The sequence below is a fragment of the Puntigrus tetrazona genome, chromosome 16, assembly GCF_018831695.1.
Source record: "Puntigrus tetrazona isolate hp1 chromosome 16, ASM1883169v1, whole genome shotgun sequence".
Classification (NCBI taxonomy): Eukaryota; Metazoa; Chordata; class Actinopteri; order Cypriniformes; family Cyprinidae; genus Puntigrus; species Puntigrus tetrazona.
This window is the reverse complement of record NC_056714.1, coordinates 17,941,567-17,951,704: the sequence shown is the minus strand read 5'-3', so window position 1 is coordinate 17,951,704 and position 10,138 is coordinate 17,941,567.

Below are 10,138 nucleotides of genomic sequence, written 5' to 3'. Positions count from 1 at the left end.
GCAATTGGTGAAGGGTTTTCTTCCTGCCTTCCAAGATGGCCGAATTGAAAGACAAACAAGTGTGATGGATGTTGTTTCTTTAGGAGTAAGACTTTTTGCCAATGTTTCCTCACCCACCTTGCCACAGCTGGCGAGAGCCCATAGGGAGGGGTGGAAAACTTCTGTTACACATGGCAGACTTTTCTCAAGTATCCATTTAAAAATTCATACAGATCCAATGATCTGGCAACCCGGTTTAGACTGACTAATGTCATTAGTCTAACTCACTGATCTCATGGACTTTTTTTAAATTCGCAGGAATCTAAGGAGTCTAATTTGAGGCTCAAATGACCTGAGACAAAGTCAAGTGGATTTGGTAATGATCTGTACAATGGCTCTTGGTGAATGTTGAATTTGATTAGGCTTGTGATTTCGTTTGGGATTCAGATTAACGTTTAATCAAAACCTGTTGGTAAAATCAAAGGCGGACGGTCTGGACTGATTGGACACTTATAAAATTATGAAGGGATTTGATTAACTTCCTCCTCCTCCTCCTGTCTACTAACAGGTTTGAGTCAAATTGAATAGTACTGATAACTTGTTCTTTCTTTATTCTAGTTCTTTGGGTTAACCGAGGGTGATTATAATGATCACTTCGGTCACCATTATTATTTTCTTTTCACTTGTGTAAAAGGATTCTTCACCACTTGACATTCTCATTTGCATCAATATGTGCGTCTGGCCAACAATGCGACATATTATCAGCTCTAAAGTGGCTCAGAGCCGTATAACATAAAGAGCTTAAAATGTCAGTCACAAAAGTAAACTTTCACTAAATCAATAAACCAACCTGCTTATTTGCAAATTGTTTCAGAATCGGGTGACCGCTTTAATACCTCCGCTTTTTGAAGTGAGTGAAATACCACACAGAAGTTTATGCAATCTCCTCACATCTCTGCGAAGGAAGAAAATGAGGAGAAGGCGTCAGAAAGCCATCAGCGCGTGTTTTTATGTGAGTGCGTTCTGTCTCCTCTGCATTATGGGTAATGGTGAAAAGAGAAAAGCTTCAGATTAGCTTCATGCTCCACTAGAAACATACTCTGTCTTATCGAGCACCGGCCATTTTTCATCTGCTCTTTCAATTTATTTATCGTTTCAAACAATAACAACTCATGCAAATGAGAGACCGAAAGCTCTGTTCAGCACATTTCATAAATTGTGCCCTCAGCAACAGAGACGCTTGTCCCGCAATGAGAGCAGCTTTGGGCTAGATTACTCATACAGGCTGTTATATTGTGTCACTGACAGCAGAATATTAGCGTTTTAAGAGAATCCCACGCAAGTTTTTAGTGCTTTTTCTCTTAGCGAACAATGGAAATGCTGTGTTTACCAATGGCTGTATTATTTTATAATATCATTGTTTATTTTACAACACACAACAACATGGCACATTTTTTACTGCAAGACTTGATCTGCTTTTAAAACTATCCTGTGAAGCCATTCAGTTACATACAATTTAGGATGAAGTGTAGAGGTAAGTACCTCAATAACCTTTAAATATAGAGATCATGCAATCTGGTCTCATAAAAATATGTACCTCTGTACCTTACGTACCTTATGGAAGCATGTATCTTACGTACCTTACTGCACGTTTCACCACAGTTTGAAAAAGAAATGTCCACTGAGTGGTGCTAACACATAGGTTCAATATGTGAACCCACATTTTTATTACAATGATATAGGTATGTATTGCGGCCGTTCAGAATTAAAATATACGTGGACTGTTGCTAAAAGTTATGCTGGAAATGTGCTCTAAACCAAATCCAACCCTAACCCTACCCGATAGTGATAACAAATACAAGACTGATAAAAAAAAGTCATTGCTAATAGTTGGCAGATACGTTATAGGTTCCCAAACAGTGACAATATTTTTTTACACTGATATAAAAACAAGTATATGTATATTTTTAATATATAAAATAGATACGAAATATGCATATGCTAAATATATGCATATGCTAAATTTAACTAAGTTATAAAATTAAAAATGTTAAAAACAATTAAAAATTAAAACAATCTCAGCAAACAGTCATAATTACTTTTTTATCTTGCAAAAATGTAAATATTATTAATCTCAATCTTGAATTTCATGAAATACACTTTTTAATTAAATGTCATTGAAGATTTCAAAAGTTGGTGAACTTGGTTACTAAGGAAACAAAGGTGTCAGCTTTAAAGATGAGACACGTCAAATGTTAATAAGTCGAATATTATAAATATTCTGTAAATATTGCTTGCAAGCAGTATTTTTATTGTGTCATTTCCCATCTAATTTTAATTCTTCTAAACGTGTGTGGGGTAAATTATTTGTGTAATTAATATAGTTTAATTGATGTATAGTTAAGATGACGATGTTTTAGAGAGAAAAAAATAAGAATTTTTCAGTCTTACCAACTCAATAATGATATATACAGTATCAGCTTCCCTTTTATTGCTTGGAGGTCAAACTTTACTTGGTCTACAGGTTTTTATGAACAAGTTTAGTAACAGTAAGAGTCAGCAACTGATTCACAGCCTTACAAATCATGCAACATGCACATCACCGTCAGCACTACGAGCATCTGTACTAAAAGTGTCAGCACTGCAAACACACTGACTAAAATAACAAGATTGCTGCCCATGACTGTGAATATACATTGGTTATTAGAAACTGAGATAGAAAAGATTGACTGAAATTCGTGACCCAAGTCAAATCCCTGTTGGTATATATAGCCTGAACTAATCCCTCCCACTATCTCTGAAATGATTGGTTGGGTCATGGGTCTGCAAATAATGACTGGTCACATGTTGTTGTTTATCTGCAAGGATCAGAGCAGATTTCAACAGAAGACTAAACAACAGATAGAAGTCAAATAGAGAAGAACATTCCAGATGGACACACTGCACACGTACGAAGATTTGTGTTTTTGTTATAATGAACTGATGTGTTCTTGTTAAACGAAAATAACCTTCTCTGTGGTTAAAGGAGATTTCCCTCCATCATTAAAAATGTGCTCAGCATTGATTGAGGTGCATAATGGGATTGAATGAGCGCACTCAATGTCAACTATGGATTTGGAAAACACTACAAACGACTGTCCCCTCTAATAGTGCTATGTATATGTTTCGCTGGACATTATTCATCCCAGCAGTCAATAATAAAAAAAGCCTGTACTGACACCCAGTGGCCTGGATGTATGGCATTTGATAAAGGTGATGTATGTAAGATTTTGACTCTACTAAAGCATACAAATACCATAATATGTTTGCAGATGTTTAAGAAACATGCCAAGTTAACATAGTCTATTATTTTCCTTTGAAAATGTGCGTTCTGGCCTGAAATGTCTGCCTCTGTTTTGGTTTGTGAAACCCGCCCACTGTCAGTTTACACAATCGCTTTTTTGGAATCCTGGGTTGCCAGTTGGCGACAAAAGAATGTACTTCATTTCAGTCATGAAAGCTGGCAAACGAAAGGGGTATGGGGGGGAATCTGGCAACCTGTGTGTGTGTCAAGTCTGAGTCGGAGGGGCCAGGTCCGATATTTTGAATTTGGACTGCAATACCTAGTTCAACCACAATCCTACATACAGCACCTTTAACTAACTGCTATGCAACTAAGTTCTATTTTGTGTCTTTTCTTAATCGCATACTACACAAATGTAATGGAGATTCTTGGATTCAATTCCAACTCATCCCAGCTCAGTTTTTTTCTATCAGACTGCTACATTAAGGGTCTTCATCTTATGTCTGTACACCATTTGAATAACATTTCCCAAAGCGCTATTTATTATATTATTAGCAAAAAAGTACTCACTGTGGTTTTAATACATCAAAACAAAAAAAGCACACCAACAACCGAGGCTTAATGCCATACTAAAGACTCTAAACCCTTTTATAGTTAAACTTTATTTTCAACATACTGTATAGTTGCGCAAAGTCTGTATTAACTAATAAGGACTAAAACATTCGACATTGTGCATTAAACAACACTGCTTAATACAATCTCGCCCTCTGCTCTCCCTTTCTCAAGTAGCTTTTCAATCCTTAATTTAATATGAGCTCTAATAAGGCCCTTAATAGTGAATATAAAATTAGCACTAGTAAAGATTTGCTTGTTATATGCTTACACTAATAGGGAAAATTGAGAGAAATGAATTGTAAAGAAGTGGGTGCTAATTAAAAGATAGTGTTGTGGAAGTGAGAAGAGGCTTTTCCGCATGCAGGGTGTACAACGGCAATACGTCTGTTGGCTATGGACTGACACGAGGACAAACGAAGGAGGAGAGGCGGGAGAGATGGAACCGGAGAGGAGAGAAATGAAGGATTGATGTAATAGGAAGAGACATCCAGCTCTGACAGTAGCGATAGAGAGAAATGGAGTGTGTGCGGATGTGTGTGCATGATGTGATATTTGACTGCAGTGTTTTGTCAGTTTAAAGCAGGCGTTCACCCCTCATTCTCTCTGAGATAAAACAAAAGGATCACCTGTCTGTGGTAGACTGCTGATGGCTACCTCCCACGATATGACCCATAATTCTCTTTTTCACACAAATAGGGTAAGATGGGCTAAGATGCCCCCCAGGGTAAGGTTTCTCTTGCACTACAATTTTTCTCTTGACCACAGATGTCACTACACTGTTAAAAATGTCAGTAATACATTTTTTTTTTTAAAAGACCGTAGAAACCTGTTGATTTGTTAACTGCAGGTTAATTTATTATAACCACTGAAAAAAATGATGTGTAATTTGAATAAATTGATAACAATAATAATAAATTCGGTAAAATTTACATTTTACATTTTAAAAGTAAAAACTATGAATTAACAAAAAAGGTAAAATATTCCTAGACCAACATGATACGACATGATTATATTTTATATAAACAATACAGGAGAGAGAGAATTGACATATTTTTAATTATTAAATGTAACATAGTTCTAAACGCAGAATGTTGAATTTGATATATCTTAATGTTATTGTATTTCATTTTTTCTAAATGCATATTACACAAATGACACCTTTTCAAAAAACTGTAAAAATGTATCAGATTTATTTAACATATTATGCAAAAATCAAAAGGTAGAGGGTGTTATAACCCTCTTTACCTGCAAATTAGCAAATGTGTCAGTTTTCTTCCTTTTATAATATCCTCTACATGAAATATGTTACAGTTTAGCAGCACACTGTTATTGGGGGGGGCATTTTCACTCATCTTTCCCTTCCTGATCGAATAGCTGCCAAAGTGACTTTCACACTCATGCACACACTCAAATTAACAGATTTAATGGATTTAATTCGTTGCTTAATATACTTCATGTCAGAGTGTAGAGATAAACAGATATTTATCTCATTTGTTTCCTGCTAAGGAGGACGACTGCTGTTCTGCCTCATAAATGAAATTACAGCATCGGTTTTTAATGGGATAACAGTGCTGTGTGATTAGACACCACCACATGTTCAGCAGCTCTGCACCTCTTTCCCAAGACTCCGCAGTGTGAGGGATATTTTTTTTTTGGCATGGAGAGTCGTGTCCGGATGGGATTAATGACTGTTTTTGATTTTTGTTTGATAAATTATTGTGAATTCGCCATTGTTTACTCGATTCATCCTGTGAGCCTTTGTCCTAATCTATTAAATATGTGATTTTTTTTACGCATGAGATCTGAAAGGACATAAATGTGTGAACCAGCTGAGATGAAATAAACAGAAAACTGGAGAATCGTGTGGCTGCCTACAGGGCAGTAATACAGTTCTGTTCACCTGGCCTTTGCTCCTTTAAAACCCTCCACTTGCGCACATGCCTGCTGATTAAACAAAAAATACTTTCCTGTGTTAAAGTCCATCATTTTCCTCAAGGTCATGAGTCAAGGGCACCACCGGCTGACAGCCCGCATACAGAAGAGAACAACTGGCAGAGAAGACAGTCTCCTGGAGACAAAGAGAGAACAAATGAGGGAGAAGAAAATGCGCGGTAAAGACGCAACAGAATGGCATCAGCAGTTGAGGGAGTAATCATCGCTGTGGGGTGACGAAAACGCGTTTGTCTGCTGACACTCCGGTGTAAAATATGATGAGTACAGTGGACTTTTAGCTGCTGTGTCTTCATAACTTTAAGGCTTTATCAGAATAAGACACTGATAAAATGAGCAAACAGCCACCTACGAAAAGACGCTACACTGCCAAGTACACAACACACACTTGTACTCTAAACCAAAACCCATTAGTGCTATTATTATGCTGGAATGTGCTGAAAATAGTCTCTGTCTACAGCGAAGTGCTCAGGTTGTATTTATAAGTGCAGCCCACATAAAAATGTGTGACAAAGAAACAGTTTGTTCATTGTATTGCCAATCAGTGCAACTATAAGGTTTAGTGAAAATCAACAAATATTCAGCAGTGGTTTTATCAAACACCTTGTTTAAAAAGATAAGAATAAAAAAATATATTTTGAGGATTACACTTTTTCGGTATTCCACTTTTTACAAACTATTATCTACACAAATGTATCTATTAATATGCAATTGCTAGTGGTACAACCCTTAGAGTATTAGACTATTAGGGTTAGAGTTATTAAAATAAGCTAACATGTACTAAGCAGGCAGGTTACTTTTAAACAGTAGAACGTCTAAAGAGTAATATCTAAATTAAGTAGAATATTCTAACTCGGTACAATATTGTTCTACCTCTAACAACTCTAACAACCTATTTCTAACCCTAACCCTCAATGTTATAAATAAATACAGTATATCAATTAAAGTACTTTGTGCTGAAACCATGGTTTGATATACATTTGCTGCTTTGTGAATTGTGTTAATGTTTACGTTTCACCAAAATGCCTTCAAAAAAAAGAACTAGACACATTTGAAAGAACTAGTCAAAATGTCAACATGTACTCAATAAATGCAGTGTTCTTATGGGAAAAATAATTATTAATAATTAATAATTATTAATAAAAGTATTATGCCAAATTATCTCTTTTCCAACAAATATCTGAATTTCTGATAACAGAATATAATAAAAGAAAGCTTTTCTATGATTATGATTGCTATGGTTCAATATTTCATTTATAGTTCAGGTGTTATGTATAATTCACCCACAAATAGCTCATTTTCGTTAGATCTATCTCTTGAAAACCTGTAAATGTTAATTTGGGTCCAGTCTTTAATTTATACCCCATTCATTATTATTTTTTTTTATCATCCATTAATTTCTCTACTTGGCTATACAGCAGAGTTTTTCCTTGAGCGTTTCATTACAACTGTCAAATGCTTTTAACAAGGATTCAATTTCCTTTTTCTCTTTCCAGCAGTTATATGATTTCTCTATTGTTCGGTCCAGCATTTGACCCATACTGAGTAGAAACGAACCTCACAGGTCCCGATTACTATTCCTCAGAACGGTACAAATTCAGAAAAAACCCCAGAAAACAGTTCTCATGCTCATTTTATACAACTGTCCAAAGCAATCATAGAAATGGATTAAAACCTACCACTTTAACTCATGCACCCTCAATTCCCTCTTTATTATTTCCTCTGGCCTCCTGAAAACTTTGAGGCCAAGATGTATTTTTCCCTCAAAGTATATATCATTTAACGTCCAAGCCAAAAAATACAGTTGCTTTTTTAATCCGTAACCATCATCTCGCACAAACAAAACACATGCATGCAAAGTTCACAGGCCTGTCTCTCAAAAAGGTCCTTCTGATCTGTAGGATGAACAGAGGATGATCGTACCCTCCAGATGGTGCTGGATTTTCACACTGGACTCATTAGACATTTAATCATCTCTGGTCCACAGAGCCATGAACCCTGAGGGACAAGGCTGTCCAGCGTCCAACGGCCATCTGACCTCACAGCCTGGTCACTGATGAGCCAAACAGAAAGAGACCAGACAGCCGGCCAGAACGTGTCCTTTTGGAAATGAACCGTGCTGTAAACGTTTCTCTGGCATTTAACGTCTGATTTGCGATAGAGAAACCTTTACATGAACACAATGCATTTACAGCCAGATATCTATGTCTCTGATATCCAGTCAAACTCAAGTCTGGTGGGAACCATCACATTCGGATTGTAATATCAGAGTCTGATATAGCAAATGCTCGCTGGCACTTCCACGCAGGATAAACAGTATGTTACTCCTGGAATCGTTTTGGAATTCCTGCTGCATTTATTCACATCAAATAATCCTAATGTCTATGATACATCCAGAGACCAAAGCCCAGTCAATTCTCATACCTCCGAATGCAGGCACATATCACCCACTCTTCCTGTGGATCCTCTTCAGGCACTTTCCATTCCATTTACTCACCAAAAGTTCATTTCCACTGAATACACATCCATCTATAAGCCAGAGGGATAAATGAGACTGAGAGACGAATATCCATATTCAATTTCTCTCGTGCACTGAGGGATGCAGTCAGCAGACTGCCAATTTGAGAAAAAAAAAACTGCAGTGACATCTTTCTCTATGAGCACCCGTGTCTCACCTGGATGAAGCCACTGAGAGTGAGATCATGAATAGTAAATCCCTGAGATTTCCAGAATATCCAATAATGAGTCTATTAAAGGGATTTTTCATTCACAAATTAAAATTATGTAATTATTTATTCACCTTCATGTCGTTCCACACTGTTATTTCAATGAGGAGAATTACAAAAGGAGAATAGTCATTGTCAAGCTCAGTAAAATACCACTGTAAAAACATATCTATTGTTTTCAACTATTTTATGCTAAGGACAACAAAATATGATGACCCTCCTCCCCCTTCTTAAAATAAATGCAACTTAAAAAAATATCATCTGGAAATACACTGTAGAATTATAGATTTTTCTTTTATGATACAATTCATTAGGATAGTAAACAAAGATGTTCCGAGAAGATATTCAGCAAATTTCCTACCATAATATTTCAAAAAAAAATTTTGATGAGTAATATACATTGCTAAGAACTTCATTTGGACAACTTTAAAGGCAATTTTCTCATTATTTGCACCCTCAGATGCCAGATATTTAAACAGGTGTATATTGACCAAATATTGTTATATCCTAACATACATCAACAGAGACCTTCTATATGCAGCTCATAGAAGGTGTATAAATATTAAATGTAAACATAATATCCTTATGATTGGTTTGTGATCGAGGGTAACATATATTAAGTTTTTCAAACAATTTTTTTACTAATGTTGGAAGTATAAACCTGAATAAAGTTACAATAAATAATAAATATTGATCAAAAGCGGTTTTATTCTCAAACTTAAATGACAAGTTAATAATATTACATGATTTTTGTGCACCTTGTGACTAAATCACAATGATATTACAAAGACACCCAAACAAGATGATCCTCTTGCCCCTGGCTTAAAATATAAAGGCCCCTTTTTAAAAATGAATTTACTCATTACTGTCCAAGAAACATTAATGGTTCTCATTGATCCTCAAAGGTCACTACATCATTGCATACTACACTGAAAAACAAGATGTTTCTTTTGACTTTATCAAAACAGGGTACGATTAATGGAAAAAAAATTGAGTGTGCTACCCCTTTAAAATCAATGTGACTTTAAAAGTTGTAGAACAGGAATGTAAACCTTTTGTCCAACAAAATCTGAAAGAAATTCTTTCATTAACTCATAAACCGAATAGTGAGAATCCACCTAATTAAACTCATCAGAGGTTACAGAGAAGACCAACCTCCTTGATTAAACATGCCTGATTGACATCTTAGATCAGTTTTGCCAGCATGCAATAATTACATTGTCACTTCTCACCAGAAATCAATAATTAACTGTTCAACGTGAATGGGCCTGTTTTCAGTGATTATACTTCCCTTAATTAAAAGAAATTCTTTACACTATAATCAAAGAGATTCATATTCAAACCCACATCTTTCCATCACTGCCGCTTTTCAAAATGAAGGAATCTGGAGAGGCAATTTGATGATTCTGCTTATTCAGTGAAAATCAATAGGAAACAAACATCTGATTTTTTTGTTAAGGTATTAAATGAAACCATAAGCCTTTCCTGTAGTAATCTTTTTTCCTGTTTTCCATCTATTTCTCATTAATGTTGTATAATGTATTAAAGATGCTCACAGTCTGCCTTCCTGAAACTCCTTTTCACC